The sequence below is a fragment of the Tachypleus tridentatus genome, chromosome 7 (genome assembly GCF_004210375.1).
Source record: "Tachypleus tridentatus isolate NWPU-2018 chromosome 7, ASM421037v1, whole genome shotgun sequence".
NCBI lineage: Eukaryota > Metazoa > Arthropoda > Merostomata > Xiphosura > Limulidae > Tachypleus > Tachypleus tridentatus.
In genome coordinates, this window is record NC_134831.1 from 84,371,201 (window position 1) to 84,387,162 (window position 15,962).

Genomic DNA, 15,962 nt, shown 5'->3' on the forward strand with positions numbered 1-15,962 from the left:
ATTCTTTTAAATTGAAAACTCTCTGAAAAAACAGTTTTGTAGGCTTAATTATCTTCTAGTTTTATTTATTTTCACTTTCTTATACACACACACACACATATCTCTAACTGATGTAAAAGCTAGTGTCTTTCACATCACGCATAGTTTCTCTTGAACGCGCTGGCTTTTTATATATGTTAGACTTTAACAATTTTATAACTGAAATGAAATGTAAGGTTAGGGTATACTATGGGGTGAAGCTGGTAGTACTTGCCTCGTCATTTTTAATAAAAATGCGAAATATAACGTATCTGCAGTTCGTGTCTTTTTATTACAAAAAATAACTGACGTATGCTGCTCTTTACAACAGTACATTGCTGTCTAACAAATAAGCCTCAGAAAAGGCGTTCACCTGAAACATAACAAAAAGCAGTAAATATTTTTTTTAATATTTGTTTACAATAATTTATTGTTATTTAATTTTTTGTTTCACAGTGATATTGTTTTTCAAAATTTATTATTATATTGTCCACGTTTAGATGGCGTTATACGTTACTGCTACAGCTTGGTAAAGCCATGCGCAAAGAATGTTTTCAAAACCGGTTATTTCTGGCGTTTGGCGATCGGTGTTGTTAGTCTTAAGCTGTTATTGTGAACCAGTGCACGTTTTCGAAGCTATCGTAAGAGCTAACGTAGACCTATGTCTGGCCAGAGTTTGATATTGAGCTTGTAATCAAACGTTTATGAACAAGTTATCTAAATGTCCTCTAAATTTACAGTCACTAAACCTGAGGGAAATCCTCTTCCTTCTGATAGTGGAGAATTTAATTATGGAGCGACGTCACCAGCTACTTCCTTGGCTGGCGTCGATCTTGAATCTAACGTGCGTACTCATACTTCCGAAGATGCTATTCTTGAAGATGGAAAAATTTCTGGGTACGAAAAGAATATGTACCTTTACCACGAAGAAATTACAGAAAATCAACGAGTGGCCAGCCTGCTTAGTACCCTTGTTAATTACAACGTTACGATGCCACCAGTTACTGAAGGAAATGGAACCGCTGCCAAAGCTCCCAAAAAAGCCAACTTAGGAACCATTTCTGGTGTCTACTTCCCGTGTATTCAAAACATTTTTGGGGTATTATTCTTCATCCGACTAGTGTGGATTATTGGAACTGCAGGCGTAATAGAAAGTTTTTTTCTCGTGTTCTTGAGCTGCTGTGTAACTTTTACTACTTGTATATCACTGAGTGCTATTGCTACCAATGGTATTGTGCCAGCAGGAGGGTCGTACTTTATGATATCACGAGCATTAGGCCCAGAATTTGGAGGTGCGGTTGGAGTTTTATTTTATCTTGCAACTTCTATTGCTGGAGCAATGTATATTACTGGAGCTGTAGAAATTTTTTTGTTGTATCTTTTTCCTCAATTTTCACTTTTTGGAGACTTGGGTAAAGATCCAAATGTTATGTACAATAACTTCAGAGTCTATGGAACACTACTATTGGTAATTTTGGGCATTTTTGTTTTAATTGGTGTAAAATTTGTCAGTTTTTTTGCACCGCTTGCTCTTGTTTGTGTATTAGTGTCAATTTTTTTGGTTTATGTCGGTATTTTTGTCAATTTCAATGGAAGACAGGATTTGAAGTTTTGTCTTTTAGGAAGCAGAATATTAAATAATGAGGATTTTTCTGTATGCTCGAAGAACTCTAGTATCAGTGGATCATTATACCACATTTATTGTAAGCGTAATCATGAGAATGGCACTATTCACTGTGACCCTTATTTCCTAGAAAATGATGTGAAAGAAAAATTGGGAATTCCTGGTTTAGGTTCAGGTATATTTCACACCAATATACTGTCAAGGTATAGATATAAAGGAGATGTTATTTCAGAATCTTTGAGTAGAGAGTCAGCTACTTCATATGGTACAGAAACATATAATCAGATTTTGGTTGATATTACATCATCATTCACAGTTTTGCTTGCTATCTTTTTTCCATCCTGTACAGGCATTATGGCTGGTTCAAACAGATCTGGAGATCTTAAAGATGCCCAAAAATCCATTCCTGCTGGCACTTTAGCAGCACAAATCACAACTTCATTTGTTTATATTTCAGGCGTTCTCCTATTTGCTGGGTCGTTTGACAATTTATTTATACGAGACAAGTTTGGTGAAAGTGTGAGTGGACAACTAGCTGTTGCTAATCTGGCCTGGCCTCACCCAATGGTAATTGTAATTGGCTCACTATTTTCAACAATTGGAGCAGGTTTGCAGTCATTGACAGGTGCTCCACGTCTGATGCAGGCCATCGCCAAAGATGAAATTATACCATTCCTTAACTGTTTTTCATATAGCTCTTCCAGAAATGAACCAGTCTATGCTATATTTTTAACTGTAGCTATTTGTGAACTTGGGATATTAATTGGAAACCTGGACTTCATAGCACCTGTTTTGACCATGTTTTTCCTCATGTGTTACATGTTTGTTAATCTGGCTTGTACTCTGCAGTCTTTACTTCACTCTCCAAACTGGCGACCACGGTTTAGGTATTATCATTGGACCCTGTCTTTGCTGGGTGTAATTTTGTGTTTAGTTGTCATGTTTTTATCAAGTTGGTATTATGCACTAGCAGCCATGATTATTGCTGGATGCATATATAAATATATAGAATTTCGAGGAGCAGAGAAAGAATGGGGTGATGGCATTCGTGGACTTGCACTGTCAGCAGCTCGCTTCAGCTTATTACGTCTTGAAGAAGGTCAACCTCACACTAAAAACTGGAGGCCACAGATCTTGCTACTGTGCGAGTTGAATGAAGATTTGACCCCTCGTTATCCAAAACTTATTTCGTTTGCTGCTCAGTTGAAAGCAGGGAAAGGCTTGATTCTTGTTTGTTCTGTGATAAAAGGCAACTATGCAGACATGTATGGTGAAGCTCAAGCAGCTAAACAGTCTCTCAGAAAGATCATGACTAATGAAAGAATCAAGGGTTTTGCTGAAGTAGTTGTGAGCAAGAATACTGCAGATGGCATTAGTCACTTCATTCAGACAGCTGGCCTAGGTGGACTGAAACATAACACTGTTATTCTTGGTTGGCCAAATGGATGGAAGCAATCTCCCAGTGAACGATCATGGAAAGATTTTGTTGATACCATTCGTCTTGTTTCTGTCAGTAGAAATGCTATTCTTATACCCAAAGGAGTGAATGTGTTTCCTGAAAGTAATGAAAAGAAATTGGGATATATTGATGTATGGTGGATTGTCCATGATGGTGGTCTCTTGATGCTTTTACCATTTTTACTTCAACAGCACAAGACATGGAGAAACTGCAAATTGAGAATTTTTACTGTTGCTCAGCTGGAAGACAATAGCATCCAAATGAAGAAAGATCTTGCCACTTTCTTGTACCATCTTCGTATCGATGCTGATGTTGAGGTTGTTGAGATGGTGGATAGTGATATATCATCATACACTTATGAAAGAACTCTAATGATGGAACAACGCAGTGAAATGGTTAAACGACTACAGCTTACTAGACGTGAAACTTTGCAAAGTGTGCAGTCAGCAATGGAAAATCGACAACTTTCACGGCGTCTCTCAAAGAACAGGGTTAAATTTGGTGTTAGTGAAGTCCCATATGAAGAAAATGAACTTCAGCCCATTTCAAGTTTTGGCAACAGTACAGATGGACAAGTTTCTGTACCACATATAAGTGAACAACATGAAAATGATACTGTCGCAACAGAGGGACACGTACCAGTACCAATCATCTCTACATATAGTCCTGATCATGTGTCACAGGGCTGTCTTAACAACACCAAAGATACTTCTGGAACTTCCTCACCCCAGAAGGAACCTGAGCAATCATGTGAAGAGGAACCAACTGCACATCGTAAAACCGACAACTCCTTTAGTAAGTTAATGTCAGTTAAACCAGACGACACCAACGTTCGACGAATGCACACAGCAGTAAAGCTCAATGAAGTAATCGTTAGCAAGTCTCACGAGGCACAGCTTGTCATCATCAATTTACCAGGACCTCCAAAAATGCAGAGAGGCGAAGAAAACTACATGGAATTTCTAGAAGTTTTAACAGAAGGATTAGACAGGGTTTTAATGGTGCGAGGTGGAGGTAGAGAAGTTATCACCATATATTCTTAAAGTGTAAAGATACTTATAATCTGCTAGTCTTATTTACTTATTTTAGGATTAACCTTTAAACATGCATGTTCATGTCTGGAAGCTTGTTTACTTTTCTTTGGATCTGCTAAAATCATATTTGTTTGCACTTGCTGGTCAATATTTCATACTTAAGAGAGGATATATGTTAATTTAATAACACCTTTCACTTTTTATTTTCTTCACTGATAAAATTAAATACCTTTTTAAACAAACAGAGAAATTGAGTATTAGCATAAGTTGTATTGCATTTTGTAAAGCGTGATATGTTACTGAACGTTAGGTCCAGCAATAATCTGATGACGTGGTAAAAACAAGAATATTGGAATTGCTAGATAGTGTGTATTCCTAAGTGTTTGGTTTAAAAAATCTGTAAATATCGTACACATTTATAAATATATCCATAATTTTGTGGTATAACTGAATATTACTTTTTTGTCAGTACTGATTGAAAACTTACGGGTAAATGGCATTATTTTGTTTTGTGAGTTGCATCTTTAATTTATTAAGTTTCAGATTAAAGGATGTCAACAAGAGAAGGTTACAATTTTATAGTCTACATAATAAGTTTTGCATTGTTTTTAAATTTTATTTTTGCCAGTCATGCGATCAATTTATTTTGAAACTTCTAGGTCATATGTTTAAAATACTACATAGTATAGTATATACATGTTAATTCTTTTAAAATTTAGGCAGTGTTACATCTTCTATTTCAGTACTTGATGTGATATATGTATTTTAACATAAATATTAGAATTTAAAGTTCTTAGATATATTTGGCACAATCAGCAGTTTCTGTGTTCCAGTGTATTAAAATACACACACAAAAAAAATTTATTGAATATTACTCCAGAGATATATTTTATTTATTACCGCCTATTATGTTGCCTGGGCACAATCCACAAACACACGTGCAGAAGTGTCGAAATGAAACAGCTAGGAGAAAATTGGACAGTAATAAACAAAACATTTACTCTGGAATAGTTAGATTTTTGTAATTCTTGCTTTCTTTAAAAAATGATTTTGCAGTTCTAGTCAGCAGTGTATATATATTTATATATTATCTGAGAAACTTCAGTGTTTTTTGATGTATGTATTAAATTATTTTTTTTGCCAGCCAAGCTGGCTTATTTTACTCACACAATGTAGAGACAACTACATGTATGTTTTAGATTTTGGTTTTTAAAGAGCCTTCATGTCCTTGTCGCCAACATTTCAGATTTCATAAATCCTTTCAGAAATTTTAATTTCAAAGATGTAATTTAATTTACTGTTAATCTAACATGCTCAGACAACTTGTAGCTTGTGATTAACGTGGTAAAGTTTAGATGTACAACAAAAGTAGATGCTGTGATGTGCAGCTTTTTTTTAAAATATAGGATAAAGTAACAGATGAAGGGTCACCAAAACTGGCTTGTGTATTTATATATAAGATTGGCAGCTCTTTATGCAAGTTTTTTTTTTTCACAAAATAAAAGGAATATTTAAAAAAAACAGTAGCAAACCACCATCTTGTCAAATTCACTTGTAGAAGACCAAATGTATTAAAGTTTTATTCTTTGTTCTTCCATTATGAAATGAAACATTTACATTTTACTACACACCACAACCTTCTTTCATTGACACTAAAAGTATTCTAAGCCTAAGGTTCTCATTTTATGATGAAATTACCATATAGTCAGTAACGTACTCCTGGATGGTTGATACAAAGTGAGGCAATTTGATCCCAAGTTTGTTTGTTTTTTCTCTATCAGTTATGTAAGAAGATACAAACTCTAAGTGTCATTTATCAACTACAGTGCCAAAGAAATCATGTAGATTTATTTAACTATTGAAACTTCATATTTTCATAATATCATTAGCTTTAAACACATGAACAGCTGTGCACTGTATATTGTGGTTAAGTGTTCCGTTAATGATTTGTATTTGTAATTTTGATTAACATCTTCAATGTATGGATAAATCTGTGCTTCATTTACTTTTACCACATTTGTTTTATTTATTTGTTTAAATATAACACTTAAGAGTAAACCAATATTTAATGATTAAGGTGTTACTTTATTTTGCTTCATTATCAAATATAGTTATTCATCCCAGGTCATCACCAATTTCATAACCATTTATACCTCAACTTTCATACTAAACAGTATTCATTTTTTATAGTTCCTTAAATCTGTTTACTACACTGTGAGCAGAATTTACTAGCTTTAGGATAAGTTGTCAGCTCCCCTGCAAAAAGAAAAAAATTATATATTTAACATCATTACACAAATTGGGATGTGTAATTAATTTGAATACATGTTTTGTGGAGATGGATAATCGAATATGGTGTAGGGTGTCTTATTGTTGTAACATTTAATCAAGGAAACATAAATCATTGTTGGTTTTGTTTCTCAATCGTTGGTATCGTTGCTTTTTTTAATATTTTATATAATTCTTGGTGGTTTTGCTTTCTAATTTGTGTGGGTTTTTTTTAATCTCCATATCTTTGTTTTTTAATACTTCATATTATTGAATTACGCTGTGTTTGGAACTGTTATTTTAACTAAAACCTGCTTGGTCAACAACACATTCTACTCTTAAGCAATCAATTCACCAAAGTTGTTCCCTAGCATGTGGACATTAAAGCAGTTGTACCTTACCACACTTACTTCTGTTTGATCAACACAGACGGTCGTGCTTAAGTTGTAGATGTTTTACCACCAATGATAAGGCTGGAATACACGAGCTTGGACGTGGTGGACAAGTTTATCTTGACTTTGTGAGTAGTAAGAAACGGTTACTCCATCACCACGCGCTCTGTTAAACGACACACGAGATTAAACATCTACATAGAAAGGTTTTTTCTTCGTTAAAGAAAGATTTAAATCCCATCACTTACAGTATTCGTCCTTCGAACACATCTTGTGTGAGGTGGCAAATGTGAACATTTAATGACCGTATGATAATCACTTACATGTGACTTGAAATTTTTGCGATAAAAAAAAAGATTTATAAAAATAAATGTAATAAAATCTGATTTTTATATAGTAATTGGAAAGTTTTGTATGGACTGACAACGTTTTAGTGCTTGTGCAAATTGAGCCTGGGGTATAAACTGAAACGTTGTTTACTAACCAGACAAAAGTCGCGAGCAGTTAAGTTGGTTCATAGGAAGCCATTCGGCATTTATGTGCGCAACCTGAGTAACGTTTAGTTTTATATTAACAAAATTTCACTCTTAACAATCAGTTGTCGACATGGCCGTGCCTTACCTAACATTGCATGACAGTGTAATCTCATATTCACAAGTACAATTTAGAAAGATAATCTATTGTTTCAGGCTAAGCTTGCTTTGTATTACGTAACGGTGTTATGTAGTTGCTGATATATTAAATCAACAAATGCTTGGTTACATGAAAATTTCGTCAGATGGCGTACACATCACATTTGTCGAATATTTTATTTTTTCTTCCTCAACATTATCTGTGAACATAATTAATAAAATAGCATTGACTAACTTCACAGGACGTTATTCTAGGTGGTTACATAAGACCAACAACTCATATTTAATCTCGAATAATTAAATATCACTCGTTCACTGTCACAGGCAGGGATTTCGTAGAAACGTTTTATCTCGACAAAAAACGATCACAAGAAATAAGTGGTATATTAAAATTGAGCGTGGCACTGAATATTTCTTGCACAACATTTTTTTTTTTCTGGATTTCATAATAATGGAAAAGGCTTTCCTTACAATTCTCGCTTTGATGTATATTTGTTAGTGAGTAAAATATCCTGGAGACTCTACTGCATTTTAACGTAAAGGCTTTACGTAATGGTTCATGTTCTATCTCGAGCATAATTTGTCGGTAGTTTAGGTCTGGTCCTGCTAGTTGCGTATTTTGGTTAATCGTTGTCAATTAGAAATTTGCCAATTGCATGCATTTTCGCATTTAAATTTTCATGTAAGTATCGATTACTGCATATCTTTTCAGAATGCAAAAACCTCGCCATCACGTTTCTTCCTCGATCAGTAAATAGCACGAGGCAATATGTAAGGTCACGTTTCTTCCTCGACCAGTAAATAGCACGAGGCAATATGTAAGGGAAGCTTAGCTTGGAAATGTGTGGCTAAAAACAACCACCAACATCACACTAACGGTTGAAGATCCTTCGAGCTATAGAGAAAAGTGTCATTTGTTGGAATTATTCATTCTCTACTGACTACGTTTGACCAGTTAGTTCTCTATTATTCCTTTTTTTTATCGTCATTAATTCAGAGAAGAATTTAAAGAAATGCAGCTGATTAAATCCATGTACAGACTTTCTAACGTCCCCCTTGCGTTTTCTTTCTAATTCGTACAAGACTCACAAATTCGTAGCTCGAGCATGATGTTTCCGTCTTCTTGAAAGAAATGTATTTCAATATTAGAAATGTTTTCGGGTAATGCCACACTATTTACACTTATGGAGGAAGAGGAGGGACTTTTTGTTTCATAAGAAGAAATGGATCAGTTTGCATTATGTTTTAACTTCAAATAAGATGATAACAAGGGGGGGGATTCGTCATTAAGTGTGCTTTATCTCGCTACGTTTTGTCGTCCATACAGTTTCTGTTGGAACTAAAAAGAGTATCTCTATTGAACCCACTTCTGTTATTTGAGATATGTTATTTATAATCTTGGACTTTCTGGTTGTGTCATACATTCAGTAACAGTTTATTATTATATATGTTTGTTTCCACTGCTGCTCTATTTTTTATGAAAAGGAAATGTTTTTTGGATTGATTTGTTTTAAATTATCCACCTTGTGCTCTATTTGTTACCTATTTATTGTGAAAAATAACTTAAACTAACGAAGTTTCCTCCTATAAATTCTGACACAAAGGGAATACGAAGGACGGTCTATCGTTCTAGATGTTACAGAAATAGACTGGTATGAGGTAATTTCATTCCTTGTTAGGGGGCCTTGGACAAAGGCAAGTCGACAGACAAAACCAAATATCTTGTAGTAGCAGTCTGTAATGTTCGATTTGTCATTTAGCAGCATGCTGGCTGGGTAATTACAAGAATTAAACTAGTGGATTTAAAGATCGGGTAAACTGAATTTATGTGTCTTTACACTTACCTATTAACATTCTGTAGGCACTAATATTAACTTACAGTCAACGTTTCTGCTCATAACTAAAATCAAGCTGGCAATGAGTACAACTACATAAATATGCTGCCCTTATAAACGGTAGAATGCGTTATTTTTATTACATGTTCCAGATTTTACACTAAGAAATATTTGTAATAAAGTAATACTTAGTCAGTAAGTAAACTCAAAATGAAACGTAATTAGAGTGCGTTATTCCATGAGTTGAGCACAATCCTTCTCAGCGATGTTTTCGGTTGTAATCCTAATACTAGTTTTTGAGCTTTAGAGTAAATCTATGTAGTAGTTGAACAATACTAAGTAAACTTTATAATAAAAACAACAAGAATATAATAATAATAAAATTAAACATAAAAAAGTACGTTAATTATGTTAACTAATTAACATTATTACGAGTTAATGAAAGTATATTTGTAAGCTTGGATATATTCAGTTTTGTGCTTTATCATTTTATCTTGAAGCTGACACCAGGGATAATACACACACCATGTTTGTCGTAATGTTAATAGGCATGCTACATATAGACGTTTACATATAGGCCAATTACATGAAACATTCTATTAATTATGCGAGAATTCTTGGAATAGAATTCGCTAAGAGAAAACTTTAAAAATTTAATGCTAATGTTTATAGAGTGTTGTACGTTGTTTTCCTGGTAGTTTATTATTATTATTATTATTGTATCAATCTAATATTAATATTACAATCAAAACAAGTTGGAGAGAAATCGATGTTTATATGTTAAGGACTTGTTAGCAGTACTGAATAATGATGGTCTAAAACTAATTAGAAACAAAACACGTGCAGCATTACTTTGAAGTTCAACAATGCAGATAAAATAGAACACAACGGTTCATTACCGTTCAATATTAGTAAATTTGTTTTTAACTTCGAAGACATCCAAAGAATTTGTATTTTGTACTTTTTCATTTAAATTTTTTCCTGATTTAAATACTGAGTTAAACATTTTAACCATTTTAGAATGTTATATGTAAACACATTATTTAATAAAATAAATTATTGTCAATGTAATGTGAAATAGTACAGTGACATTAGAGAACTATCTATTTGATGGAATTGATAAACATTCAATTCTCTAAAACTCGTGAATGAAAATGATTATATTACAGTCATTTAGAGTAGTGGCGTACTCTAACCTGAAATGTTGCCAAAGCACCATCAGGGCATGTTTACATTGTAGACATCAGCTTTGTATGATAAACTTTCTACGTATGTAGAAAGTGGCTGACTTTATGTAATTGCATCAAAACAACAAGTGGCGCATCCAACGCTTTAGAAAGGGGCGACATTATAATGTTTATAATATTTGTTGGAAGAACTAATCCCCTGAACGCCTTCCACGTAACAGACCTCACAACGTGTATTTTCGACACGGCTAGGAAAGTTTAAGTCAAAGTATTCCTTTTTCCAAATGTTATTCGGTTTCCCTTTTCCCAGCCTTCGAGGTATAAAGATTCGAGATCAACAGCTGGCAACTAGAAACTTTAAAGCCGATTAACCCGTAACTAGAGGCTCAAAGAAATTTGAGTAGAATAGCGAAAACTAGAGCAACATTGAGTACTCTTCACGTATACATCAACCATAAAGAAATAGTTTCATCTTTGTTTACTTTCCCTCGTAATAAATGTTTGATAGGAGCCCTCCCCTATCTCTCGCAATCTTTAATCCATGCCAAAAAAAAAAGTTTATAAACAACTGACCATGTTGCTGGTTGTACGCACGGAAAGTAATTTTACACTTTAAGAGATATACTTAATTCAAGTGTAATTCCGCCAATTCGTTAATTATTTCTTCCCGCACTACTTTTGTTATCACGTGCTAGTTTTTGGCATTCCAGTTTCTTTGTCGGTCAAGAATTTATGATCGCTCACTGGACATACCTAGTCGTTTACTATGCTGCTGCGCTCTGGTGATGGCATGTTTGTAAGTCTGGTGAGAAAGACACTACTGTTTGTGTGTTACTGGATATTACATCCCTGAACTTATATCAACGTTCCTCGAATCGCCTGTCTTCCAAAGGTGGCTTGTTTTCCCATGCTTCCATAAGACCAGTTTCTTAAATAACATGGCTTCATAAAAGAAACTTTCGAGGTTAAGAAAGTGGTAAATAAGGAATATTTTTACACTATCACGACATAGATAAAAAGTTGTGGTATGTACTATGGTCAGTAATATGGAGTAACTTGAAATTGCATATATAATTTCTGAACTTGGACAAGGTGTATCGTATTGTTTTTCGCTCGGTACGAAAAGCCTTTTAAATTTGTTTTTTTTTTTTATATGGTTTGAAGCTTCGTTCTATCACAAATAAGTTTAGGTGAATCACCTAATTTTAAACTACGCTTCTGTTTGATGGAAAATTTACGTACAAGTTTGAAAAGTAGGAATCATTTGGATCAGGTGATACAATTATTAGAATGTTGCTCTAATATACAATAATAATAATTCTAAATGAAGCTGAACTTAGGACTATAATTAAGATGTCACAAATATTAAAATATTTGGGAGCCAGGGTACTTTATGTTTAGGCGAAAAGGAACTGTAAGGTTTAAGGTTCATATTTTTTTGCGTATTCGGGTACGGTACTCTTAAATGTTGGGTTTAACTTAGCTTATATAATTGAGTTTAACGCTTCCAACACGGGTAGAATGGTGTGACAAACGGTATGTCTGCAGACTCACATCTCTAAAAACCGGGTTTCGATGCTCGTGGTGAGCATAGCACAAATATTCCATTTGTGCTTAGTTCTAAACAAACAAGAATAGTGTGCGTTTATTTAACCACAGTTCGGTGAAAGGAGCACTGAAGCAGACAGGGTAATAATATGACGTGCACAGCTGTTAATTTAATTGGATAAAAATCGAATCCGCAAGAATTCTGTCATAAAATCCGTCTTAGAATAGTTGCTCGCTACCAAGTCTTGGGTGTTCCAGTTACGTGACAAACTTTGTAAGTTGCATATTGTTGTTTATATGTTGTCCTTTTGAGGTTACGACCCTGGCAATTAAGACAGCTTTTTGTATCTTGTGTGAAGGTTTTTGGAAAGAAACCGAAAAAAAATACAAAAAAAGTGTTTACAGTATCTCTAGTCACAAAAGAAATTTAACATGTACGGTAAGTGCTCGAATTAATACGTCACTGGTATAAAAGTTTTCGTGCACGAACACGTTCTGTTTAATATCAACAGGACTAGCTAGAATGGTATTAAGATAATATATGTTCAAGTTTTATTACTTGACCACCATGATTGTTTTAACCAGGACTGTATCATTTTTCTTTTAACGCAATAAACTCTTGTCTGATTATTTTACTTTATTGAGAAACTGGCTGTCTATAAGTGTTTATCCTGACAACCCACATAGTTTACATTTTTGCTTGTGAAGTACTGATTTTAAATTCCACCTGCGCTATCTCGGTGTTAGTCCAACACCCACTGCTCAAGTTTAAGCCATCACTGCTCAAACTGGCCAAGAATAATTAATAAAAAAATGAACTTTGATATAATATTGTTAACGTGTTTATATGTTGTAAGACAATTAGTATACTGAGAAGAAAGGCGATACACACACACACACACACACACAAGTCAACAACAACAGAAGCTAGTTTATAGAAACTACCCAACTTCTGTGATTATAGTTCAAATAAAGATGTCGATGTTATTACTAAACTTTCTTACGTAGGAGAAGATTCTTTACTCATAGTCACATTTTAAATCTTAGTAAAAAATAAAATTTTAATAAAGTTGCATCGTAAAGAGGCTTGGTTAGATAGCAAGCAAACACCGAAACCTAGGTGGTGTTATATAATTGTAATCGTAATAAACTAACACCCAGTTCATCTTGTCATGGTTATTATATCTTCACAAACCAGCATTGAAACTTTCCAACCCAGTTCGAGATGACATGCTGGTTTGTTTGTTGTTTTGTTTTTTTCACTCGTTTCCTTTGAACTTTTATGTTTAACTGGGAGTTTAATAAATTTGACAAAGTTAAAGCTGTTCGACAAAATGCTCAGTATATTTGTAGGTGAAAGGAAAATCCGTCTCCGGAAGTGTCTACCTGTTCTCAAAAGTATTTATTGTGCTCACTTTCGAAGTAGATTCCCTACTGATCTTGTATACTTGAATATAAAAAAACTGAAATCAAAATCTTTTAAATATTTTTTAAATACAACTAAACGTTCTTTAAAAATTAACTATTATTGTTTTGCTAAAAGCTAATTATATTGTGCTCATTAGTAGCTGTATACCTTGACTAAAGTAAAACCAGTGTGTGCTTTTTTTCGTGTTACTATCGTATGTGTATAAATGTATATTGAATTAGTTTTAAGATTGTATGTATATATATATGTATAAATGAAATAAAGTATATAATACAAGCATGTTTGTAACTGTTCATAGTGATGTATTTTATCACTTTATCATTTTAGTATAATTATCCACTCTTCTCTACATCAGTTATTCATTTTTGATCTAGACTAAAAAAAATATTTCTGTGTTTTTTTAGTTGAATGTTAGATATCTAAAGTAATAACTTTAAGATGACGCCATATTTTGTGTAGTACGTATAACTAATGGGATACATTAGACTTTCAATTTTGATGTAATAGGATAGAAAATTTGAATGTTTGTATACGTGATGTGTACTTCGTTTGTACTCAGTATATGTAATATGTTAATAAATCACTATAGTAACGTCAGTCCAAGAAAATCTTAGTTATGTTCGGTTTTCACACAACAGACACCAGTAATAAGACACGTAAAAGTATGGGTGATAAGTTGTGTTCATAGAGTCCCCCCGCTGATACAGCGGTAAGTCTACAGATTTACAATGCTAAAATCAGAGGTTCCCCTCGGTGGACTCCTCAGATAACCGGATATGGCTTTGCTGTAAGAAAACACGCACGTGTTGGAAGAATATGTAGCGAGTGCAAACTCGGTACTGTACACACTAGTTATAAATATATATATAGGAAATTTTCTTAGGCTGTATAATATAGCAGTTCAATAAACATTCATGCAGTGTAAAGGACATACAAATTCAAAGATCTGAACAACGTGAACTTATTACATCACAAAAGATTTGATTGGCCAGGAGAGATAAAGTAGAAAAATAAGATCCCAGAAATTAAACTGAAGCTGTACTGTAATATCTCGAACGATAAAGTACTGGTTATTTACAAAAGATAACGTTTCTACATCTTGAAGTCTGAAGAATTTTCTGTTTGCGAATAAAAAACAAACTACGTTTTCTTGAAGGGTAAAGAACTGGTTATTTTCAAAGGACAGTTTCTTTATATCTTTTTGAAATGCAAAAACTTGCTGTTTGCAGAAGAGAACTTTCTTTACATCTTCTCGAAGAATAATTAAAAGGTTATTTGCAAGTGACATTTTCCATCTATCTTTCAAATGATTTTTCAAGCCTTAAAATTTTCATATCTTCCATTCCCTTGTATCGCCAAATCGTTCTGTATTATTTACACCCTAGTGGAACAAACCTGTGTCTGTGGACTTGCAACGCTAAAAACCGGATTTCGATATCCATGGTGGGCAGAGTACAGATAGCCCATTGTGTAGCTTTTTCCTTAATTGAAAACAATAACTTCCTATATTAAGCAACAATACACACAGAAAATGCGCTATTTATTTTATTTTTACAATTACACGTTTTATTTCAAACCAATTTTAATAATTATTGAGGTTGACGTGTTTAAATTTTCTAATACTTATTGAACTCTGAGTATGGGGACTGTTCAGGTTTACTTCAATTTATGGAAGAAATTGTTTTTTAATACGGTTGGGAGAAAAATTCACAAACTTAATTTAAGGTTCATATTTCTAAAACAGAAAATATAGAATAAGGACAACGAGTCCTTTTCATCACTGTTTAAACGCAAAAGGCCACCTACACTGTGCCCTACAACAGTGTGAAACTGGATTTACGGGCCAAATTTTTTAATTTGATGTTGCCAGTAGTTTGGGACAAATTTGTCTGAGCACGTATGTTACATTAACGTGTAAAAATTTCTAAATGATACACAATGAACATAACTTTCCAAACATGATTAACATGTTGAATTTGTGTTAAGTTTTTTTTCCGGCAAGCCAAGGAAATAAAAAGGTGGTGCAATGTTAAAAATAGTATGTCATCAGCAGAAAACAATAATTTCAAACCAATATCACGAACATAAAAATTGAAATTATGACACAAGCCTTTATTGTGATTAACCGGTAAACATCTATGTTTTGAAATTTTGTTATTAGCTGATTCTGTGTATGTTTGTTTGTTTTCTTATAGCAAAGCCACATCAGGTTATCTGCTGAGTAACTGATTGTTCTCTTATTTTTGTGTACATATAAAAGTATCCAAAATAACATGTCGCGGTCATCACGTGTTCTCCTTCACGGTTGTTTATTCTCAAAACAATAATTAAATGTTTATGAGTAAATGCAAAATCAGAGTCTAAAATCAATTTGAAAAGTATGTAACTTAGCTTGATCATACCTTAAACATGTGTATGTGTTTTGTTATAGCAAAGCCAGATAGGGCTATCTGCTGAGTCCACCGATGGGAATCAAACCCCTGATTTTAGCGTTGTAAATCCGTAGACTACCCTAAACATAGGGTATCAAAATATA

General features: G+C 33.6%; 1 pseudogene across 1 annotated transcript; it reads left to right on the forward strand.

The window, feature by feature from the left end:
* Positions 1 to 532: 532 nt before the first annotated feature.
* LOC143256076 (solute carrier family 12 member 4 pseudogene) lies at positions 533 to 14,034 on the forward strand (annotated as a pseudogene). Its single transcript, XR_013030992.1, has one exon. The product of XR_013030992.1 is annotated as a solute carrier family 12 member 4 pseudogene (transcript).
* The last annotated feature ends 1,928 nt before the right edge of the window (positions 14,035 to 15,962 follow it).